Genomic DNA, 10246 nt, shown 5'->3' on the forward strand with positions numbered 1-10246 from the left:
TATACAGGGGGTACTGGTACAGAGTCAATGTGGAGGTTATATACAGGGGGTACTGGTACAGAGTCAATGTGGAGGTTATATACAGGGGGTACCAGTACAGAGTCAATGTGGAGGCTATATACAGGGGGTACCGGTACAGAGTCAATGTGCAGGCTATATACAGGGGGTACCAGTACAGAGTCAATGTGGAGGCTATATACAGGGGGTACTGGTACAGAGTCAATGTGGAGGCTATATACAGGGGTACCAGTACAGAGTCAATGTGCAGGCTATATACAGGGGTACTGGTACAGAGTCAATGTGGAGGCTATATACAGGGGTACTGGTACAGAGTCAATGTGGAGGCTATATACAGGGGGTACCGGTACAGAGTCAATGTGCAGGCTATATACAGGGGTACCAGTACAGAGTCAATGTGGAGGCTATATACAGGGGTACTGGTACAGAGTCAATGTGGAGGCTATATACAGGGGGTACCAGTACAGAGTCAATGTGGAGGCTATATACAGGGGTACTGGTACAGAGTCAATGTGGAGGCTATATACAGGGGTACCAGTACAGAGTCAATGTGGAGGCTATATACAGGGGGTACCAGTACAGAGTCAATGTGGAGGTTATATACAGGGGGTACCAGTACAGAGTCAATGTGGAGGCTATATACAGGGGGTACCAGTACAGAGTCAATGTGGAGGCTATATACAGGGGGTACCGGTACAGAGTCAATGTGGAGGCTATATACAGGGGGTACCGGTACAGAGTCAATGTGGAGGCTATATACAGGGGGTACTGGTACAGAGTCAATGTGGAGGCTATATACAGGGGGTACCAGTACAGAGTCAATGTGGAGGCTATATACAGGGGTACTGGTACAGAGTCAATGTGGAGGCTATATACAGGGGGTACCGGTACAGAGTCAATGTGGAGGCTATATACAGGGGGTACTGGTACAGAGTCAATGTGGAGGCTATATACAGGGGGTACCGGTACAGAGACAATGTGGAGGCTATATACAGGGGGTACCGGTACAGAGACAATGTGCAGGCTATATACAGGGGGTACCGGTACAGAGTCAATGTGGAGGCTATATACAGGGGGTACCGGTACAGAGTCAATGTGGAGGCTATATACAGGGGGTACTGGTACAGAGTCAATGTGGAGGCTATATACAGGGGGTACCGGTACAGAGACAATGTGCAGGCTATATGCAGGGGGTACCGGTACAGAGACAATGTGCAGGCTATATACAGGGGATACCGGTACAGAGTCAATGTGGAGGCTATATACAGGGGGTACCGGTACAGAGTCAATGTGGAGGCTATATACAGGGGGTACTGGTACAGAGTCAATGTGGAGACTATATACAGGGGGTACTGGTACAGAGTCAATGTGCAGGCTATATACAGGGGGTACTGGTACAGAGTCAATGTGGAGGCTATATACAGGGGGTACTGGTACAGAGTCAATGTGGAGACTATATACAGGGGGTACCGGTACAGAGTCAATGTGCAGGCTATATACAGGGGTACTGGTACAGAGTCAATGTGGAGGCTATATACAGGGGGTACTGGTACAGAGTCAATGTGGAGACTATATACAGGGGGTACCGGTACAGAGTCAATGTGCAGGCTATATACAGGGGGTACTGGTACAGAGTCAATGTGGAGGCTATATACAGGGGGTACTGGTACAGAGTCAATGTGGAGGCTATATACAGGGGGTACCGGTACAGAGTCAATGTGGAGACTATATACAGGGGGTACCGGTACAGAGTCAATGTGGAGGCTATATACAGGGGGTACCGGTACAGAGTCAATGTGGAGGCTATATACAGGGGGTACCAGTACAGAGTCAATGTGCAGGCTATATACAGGGGGTACTGGTACAGAGTCAATGTGGAGACTATATACAGGGGGTACTGGTACAGAGTCAATGTGGAGGCTATATACAGGGGGTACTGGTACAGAGTCAATGTGGAGACTATATACAGGGGGTACTGGTACAGAGTCAATGTGGAGGCTATATACAGGGGGTACTGGTACAGAGTCAATGTGCAGGCTATATACAGGGGGTACTGGTACAGAGTCAATGTGCAGGCTATATACAGGGGGTACCAGTACAGAGTCAATGTGCAGGCTATATACAGGGGTTACTGGTACAGAGTCAATGTGCAGGCTATATACAGGGGGTACTGGTACAGAGTCAATGTGCAGGCTATATACAGGGGGTACCAGTACAGAGTCAATGTGGAGGCTATATACAGGGGGTACTGGTACAGAGTCAATGTGCAGGCTATATACAGGGGGTACCAGTACAGAGTCAATGTGCAGGCTATATACAGGGGTTACTGGTACAGAGTCAATGTGCAGGCTATATACAGGGGGTACTGGTACAGAGTCAATGTGCAGGCTATATACAGGGGTACCAGTACAGAGTCAATGTGCAGGCTATATACAGGGGTACTGGTACAGAGTCAATGTGCAGGCTATATACAGGGGGTACTGGTACAGAGTCAATGTGGAGGCTATATACAGGGGGTACCAGTACAGAGTCAATGTGCAGGCTATATACAGGGGGTACTGGTACAGAGTCAATGTGGAGGCTATATACAGGGGGTACTGGTACAGAGTCAATGTGCAGGCTATATACAGGGGGTACTGGTACAGAGTCAATGTGCAGGCTATATACAGGGGGTACTGGTACAGAGTCAATGTGCAGGCTATATACAGGGGGTACCAGTACAGAGTCAATGTGCAGGCTATATACAGGGGGTACTGGTACAGAGTCAATGTGCAGGCTATATACAGGGGGTACTGGTACAGAGTCAATGTGCAGGCTATATACAGGGGGTACCAGTACAGAGTCAATGTGCAGGCTATATACAGGGAGTACCGGTACAGAGTCAATGTGCAGGCTATATACAGGGGGTATCGGTACAGAGTCAATGTGCAGGCTATATACAGGGGGTACTGGTACAGAGTCAATGTGCAGGCTATATACAGGGGTACTGGTACAGAGTCAATGTGCAGGCTATATACAGGGGTACCAGTACAGAGTCAATGTGGAGGCTATATACAGGGGTACCAGTACAGAGTCAATGTGCAGGCTATATACAGGGGGTACCAGTACAGAGTCAATGTGCAGGCTATATACAGGGGGTACTGGTACAGAGTCAATGTGCAGGCTATATACAGGGGGTACCGGTACAGAGTCAATGTGGAGGCTATATACAGGGGGTACCAGTACAGAGTCAATGTGCAGGCTATATACAGGGGGTACCAGTACAGAGTCAATGTGCAGGCTATATACAGGGGGTACCAGTACAGAGTCAATGTGCAGGCTATATACAGGGGGTACCAGTACAGAGTCAATGTGGAGGCTATATACAGGGGGTACTGGTACAGAGTCAATGTGCAGGCTATATACAGGGGGTACCGGTACAGAGTCAATGTGCAGGCTATATACAGGGGGTACCGGTACAGAGTCAATGTGGAGGCTATATACAGGGGGTACTGGTACAGAGTCAATGTGCAGGCTAAATACAGGGGGTACCAGTACAGAGTCAATGTGCAGGCTATATACAGGGGGTACCGGTACAGAGTCAATGTGCAGGCTACATACAGGGGGTACTGGTACAGAGTCAATGTGCAGGCTACATACAGGGGGTACTGGTACAGAGTCAATGTGCAGGCTATATACAGGGGGTACTGGTACAGAGTCAATGTGCAGGCTATATACAGGGGTACTGGTACAGAGTCAATGTGCAGGCTATATACAGGGGGTACTGGTACAGAGTCAATGTGCAGGCTACATACAGGGGTACTGGTACAGAGTCAATGTGCAGGCTATATACAGGGGGTACCGGTACAGAGTCAATGTGCAGGCTATATACAGGGGTACTGGTACAGAGTCAATGTGCAGGCTATATACAGGGGTACTGGTACAGAGTCAATGTGCAGGCTATATACAGGGGTACTGGTACAGAGTCAATGTGCAGGCTACATACAGGGGGTACTGGTACAGAGTCAATGTGCAGGCTATATACAGGGGTTACTGGTACAGAGTCAATGTGCAGGCTATATACAGGGGTACTGGTACAGAGTCAATGTGCAGGCTATATACAGGGGGTACTGGTACAGAGTCAATGTGCAGGCTATATACAGGGGTACTGGTACAGAGTCAATGTGCAGGCTACATACAGGGGGTACTGGTACAGAGTCAATGTGCAGGCTATATACAGGGGGTACTGGTACAGAGTCAATGTGCAGGCTATATACAGGGGTACTGGTACAGAGTCAATGTGCAGGCTACATACAGGGGTACTGGTACAGAGTCAATGTGCAGGCTATATACAGGGGTTACTGGTACAGAGTCAATGTGCAGGCTATATACAGGGGGTACTGGTACAGAGTCAATGTGCAGGCTATATACAGGGGGTACTGGTACAGAGTCAATGTGCAGGCTATATACAGGGGGTACTGGTACAGAGTCAATGTGCAGGCTATATACAGGGGGTACTGGTACAGAGTCAATGTGCAGGCTATATACAGGGGGTACTGGTACAGAGTCAATGTGCAGGCTATATACAGGGGGTACTGGTACAGAGTCAATGTGCAGGCTATATACAGGGGGTACTGGTACAGAGTCAATGTGCAGGCTATATACAGGGGGTACTGGTACAGAGTCAATGTGCGGGGCCACCGGTTAGTCGAGGTAATTGAAGTAATATGTACATGTAGGTAGAGTTAAAGTGACTATGTATAGATAATAAACAGAGAGTAGCAGAAGCGTAAAAGAGGGGTCTGGGTAGCCCTTTGATTAGCTGTTCCGGAGTCTTATTTATTTTTTATTTTTTAATTTTACCTTTATTTAACCAGGCAAGTCAGTTAAGAACAAATTCTTATTTTCAATGACGGCCTAGGAACAGTGGGTTAACTGCCTGTTTAGGGGTAGAAGGACAAATTTGTACCTTGTCAGCTCAGGGGTTTGAACTTGCAACCTTCCGGTTACTAGTCCAACACTCTAACCACTAGGCTACCCTGGGGGTAGAAGCAGAAGAAAACAGTCTATGACTAGGGTGGCTGGAGTCTTTGACAATTTTTAGGGCCTTCCTCTGACACCACCTGGTATAGAGGTCCTGGATGGCAGGAAGCTTGGCCCCAGTGATGTACTGGGCCGTATGCACAACCCTCTGTAGTGCAGTGATCCAACCAGTCAGGATGCTCTCGATGGTGCAGCTGTAGAAACTTTTGAGGATCTGAGGACCCATGCCAAATCTTTTCAGTCTCCTGAGGGGGAATAGGAGTGGTCGAGCCCTCTTCACAACTGTTTTGGTGTGTTTGGACCATGATAGTTTGTTGGTGATGTGGACACCAAGGAACTTAAAGCTCTCAACCTGCTCCACGACAGTCCCATTAATGTGAACAGGGGCGTGCTCAGTCCTCCTTTCCTATAGTCCACAATCATCTCCTTTGTCTTGATCACGTTGAGGGAGAGGTTGTTGTCCTGGAACCACACGGCCAGGTCTCTGACCTCCTCCCTATAGGCTGTGTCATCTTTGTCGGTGATCAGGCCTACCACTGCTGTGTCATCGGCAAACTTGATGATGGTGTTGGAGTTGTGCAGTCATGAGTGAAGAGGGAGTACAGGAGGGGGCTGAGCACGCACCCCTGAGGGGCCCCTGTGTTGAGGATCAGCGTGACGGATGTGTTGTTACCTACCCTTACCACCTGGGGGCGGCCTGTCAGGAAGTCCAGGATCCAGTTGCAGAGGGAGGTGTTTAGTCCCAGAGTCCTTAGCTTGGTGATGAGCTTTGAGGGCACTATGTTGTTGAACGCTGAGCTTTAGTCAATGAATAGCATTCTCACATAGGTGTTCCTTTTGTCCAGCTGGGAAAGGGCAGTGTGGAGTGCAATAGAGATGGCATCATCTGTGGATCTGTTGGGGCAGTATGCAAATTGGGGTGGGTCTAGGATTTCTGGGATAATGATGTGAGCTATGACCAGCCTTTCAAAGCACTTCATGGCTACAGATGTGAGTGCTACGGGTCGGTAGTCATTTAGGCAGGTTACCTTAGTGTTCTTGGGCAAAGGGCCTATGGTGGTCTGCTTGAAACATGTTGGTATCCCAGACTCAGTCAGGGACAGGTTGAAAATGTCAGTGAAGACACTTGCCAGTTGGTCAGGACATGCTCGGAGTACATGTTTCAGTGTTACTTGCCTCGAAGCGAGCATAGAAGTAATTTCATCTGGTAGGCTTGTGTCACTGGGCAGCTCGTGGCTGTAGTTGGTAATAGTCTGCAAGCCCTGCCACATCCGACGAGCATCGGAGCCGGTGTAGTATGATTCAATCTTAGTCATGTATTGACGCTATGCCTGTTTGATGGTTCGTCTGAGGGCATAGCGGGATTTCTTATAAGCTTCTGGGTTAGACCCCGCTCTTTGAAAGCGGCAGCTCTACCCTTTAGCTCAGTGCGGATGTTGCCTGTCATCCATGGCTTCAGTTGGGGTATATACGTACGGTCACTGTGGGGACAACATCATCGATGCACTTATTGATGAAGCCAGTGACTGATGAGGGGTACTCCTCAATGCCATCGGAAGAATCCCGGAGCATATTCCAGTTCTAACAAAAAAGTCCTGTTTCTTAGCATGTGCTTCATCTGACCACTTTTTTATTGATCAGGTCACTAGTGCTTTCTGCTTTAGTCTTTGCTTGTATGCAGGAATCAGGAGGATAGAATTATGGTCTGATTTGCCAAATGGAGGGCAAGGGAGAGCTTTGTACGTGTCTCTGTATGTGGAGTAAAGATGGTCTAGTTTTTTCCCCTCTGGTTGCACATTTAACAAGATGGTATAAATGAGGTAAAATGGATATGTTTCCCTGTATTAAAGTCCCCGCCCACTAGGAGCGCCGCCTCTGGATGAGCGTTTTCCTGTTTGCTTATGGCCGTATACAGCTCATTGAGTGCGGTCTTAGTGCCAGCATTGGTTTGTGGTGGTAAATAGACAGCTACAAAGAATATAGATAAAACATATTTTGGTAAATAGTGTGGTCTACAGCTTATCATGAGATACTCTACCTCAGGCGAGCAAAACCTAGAGACTTCCTTAGATTTAGTGCACCAGCTGTTGTTTACAATATACATAGACCGCCAACCCTTGTCTTACCAGAGGCCGCTGTACTATCCTGCCGAAAGGCATAAAACACCCCATCTGTGTGTTATTCATGTCGTCGTTCCGCTCCAACTCTGTGAAAAATAAGATATTACAGATTTTAATGTCCCGTTGGTAGGATATACGTGATCATGGTTCATCTATGTTATTAACTATAGACTGTACAGTCGTGGCCAAAAGCTTTGAGAATGACACAAATATTAATTTCCACAAAGTTTGCAGCTTCAGTGTCTTTAGATATTTTTGTCAGATGTTACTATGTAATACTAAAGTATAATTACAAGCATTTCAGAAGTGTCAAAAAGGCTTTTATTGACAAGGTGCTCCATCATGCTGGAAAAGGCATTGTTTGTCACCAAACTGTTCCTGGATGGTTGGGAGAAGTTGCTCTCGGAGGATGTGTTGGTACCATTCTTTATTCATGGCAGTGTTCTTAGGCAAAATTGTGAGTGAGCCCACTTCCTTGGCTGAGAAGCAACCCCACACATGAATGGTCTCAGGATGCTTTACTGTTGGCATGACACAGGACTGATGGTAACGCTCACCTTGTCTTCTCCGGACAAGCTTTTTTCCGGATGCCCCAAACAATCGGAAAGGGGATTCATCAGAGAAAATGACTTTACTCCAGTCCTCAGCAGTCCAATCCCTGTACCTTTTGCAGAATATCAATCTGACCCTGATGTTTTTCCTGGAAAGAAATGGCTTCTTTACTGTCCTTCTAGACATCAGGCCATCCTCCAAAAGTCTTCGCCTCACTGTGCGTGCAGATGCACTCACACCTGCCTGCTGCCATTCCTGAGCAAGCTCTGTAGTGGTGGTGCCCCGATCCTGCAGCTGAATCAACTTTAGAAGATGGTCCTGGCGCTTGCTGGACTTTCTTGGGCGCCCGAAGCCTTCTTCACAACAATTGAACCTCTCTCCTTGAAGTTCTTGATGATCCGATAAATGGTTCATTTAGGTGCAATCTTACTGGCAGCAATATCCTTGCCTGTGAAGCCCTTTTTGTGCAAAGCATTTCTTTGGGGGGCCGCACAGCCCTCCATGTGCTCGCCAGAGGTAGCCTGACTGCCATTAGGTACCAAGATGAGATCCTCAGACCCCTTGTGAGACCATATGCTGGTGCGGTTGGCCCTGGGTTCCTCCTAATGCAAGACAATGCTAGACCTCATGTGGCTGGAGTGTGTCAGCAGTTCCTGCAAGAGGAAGGCATTGATGCTATGGACTGGCCCGCCCGTTCCCCAGACCTGAATCCAATTGAGCACATCTGGGACATCATGTCCCGCTCCATCCACCAACACCACGTTGCACCACAGACTGTCCAGGAGTTGGCTTTGGTCCAGGTCTAGGAGGAGATCCCTCAGGAGACCATCCGCCACCTCATCAGGAGCATGCCCACGTGTTGTAGGGAGGTCCTACAGGCACGTGGAGGCCACACACACTACTGAGCCTCATTTTGACTTGTTTTAAGGACATTACATCAAAGTTGGATCAGCCTGTAGTGTGGTTTTCCACTTTAATTTTGAGTGTGACTCCAAATCCAGACCTCCATGGGTTGATCAATTTAATTTCCATTGATATTTTTTGTGTGATTGTGTTGTCAGCACATTCAACTATGTAAATAAAAAAGTATTTAATAAGAATATTTAATTCATTTTTAGTGTTCCCTTTATTTTTTTGAGCAGTGTATATGAAAATTGCCATCATACAAACTGAGGCAGCAGACTTTGTGAAAAATAATATTTGTGTCATTCTCAAAACTTTAGGCTAATAGGACCGATGGTGAATGGAGATTACCTACTCGCTGTCAGATCCTTTCAAGGCACTCAGACCTTCGTTCTCGATATCTCCGTCTCTTTCTCCTGCGAATGACAGGGATGAGGGCCTTGTCGGGCGTCTGAATTAAATCCTTCCCGTCTGACTCGTTAAAGAAGAAGTATTCCTCCAGTACGGGGTGAGTAATCTCTGTCCTGATATCTAGAAGCTCTTTTCAGTCATAAGACACGGTGGCAGAAACATTATGTACAAAATAAGTTACAAATAACGCAAAAAAACACTCACTTAGGGGATCGTAAAACAGCAGGCATTTCCTCCGGCACCATTATCCATATACATTTAGTCCTGCATGTATATTAATTCCAAAACAAAAAATGAATGTACTGTTGTTGTGTTTAATATCAGTTGTAAGTCGCTCTGGATAAGAGCGTCTGCTAAATGACTTAAATGTAATGTAATGTAATGTAACGACAAAACACTTGAACACTCTGTTTTCTTCCCGTGTGAAATCAAATGTAAACAGTAGTGGAATGGCATACCTGTTAACAGCCTAGCCCAATGGTGATGGCAGTGGCTGCACCTTGACAGATGTAAATCAGCCCAAGGCCAAAAAATGCATCAGGTCATTTTCTAGGCCTTATCCTCGTAAACTCATGTTGCTATAGGTTTAGCCTTCCAACAATTTTCTTAAACCCACCTTGGTCGCAATCAATCCAAAGGTTGGCCTCTTGGACAATACAAATTGTAATTTGTGAGAAAATACAAATTATTATTACTTGGCCTTTGTCTTATTAGAAGACCTGTTTTATTTAAAGTCCTAAGCAAGCACAATACCAGGATGAAATAACTTTTCACCTGTTTTATATTTGATTAAATAATGGTTGTTTTAACTTGTGCTCCTTCGACCTAGCTTCCTATTGCTGGGTAACATTTCCTACAGAAATCTATCATTTGATAGGCCTATCTGTTAAAGGGGAGGGGTGGCGTATCCCCTCAACCAGCATGAAAGAGTCTTAAAGCATACCCTACTTTCACCAGTTTTAAAATGTCTGTAGTAAATTGAGTTACAATACCATGATGCATCTACAAATCTTAGATGCATCTGTCTTATTGTTTTTTATTGTACATTTTCGCCTGTATTTTGTACATTTTCACTCCAAATTCCCATTTGCGTAATTCAAATTAAATATTCGGGTAATTTTATGAAAACATTTATTTTGAAAAACCTAACTTATTTGGATAAAACACAAAATATGTTGCATTACACTACAATGTTTATTACGTACCAACACTGTGTCTGA

Source organism: Oncorhynchus nerka, linkage group LG7 (genome assembly GCF_034236695.1).
Source record: "Oncorhynchus nerka isolate Pitt River linkage group LG7, Oner_Uvic_2.0, whole genome shotgun sequence".
Classification (NCBI taxonomy): Eukaryota; Metazoa; Chordata; class Actinopteri; order Salmoniformes; family Salmonidae; genus Oncorhynchus; species Oncorhynchus nerka.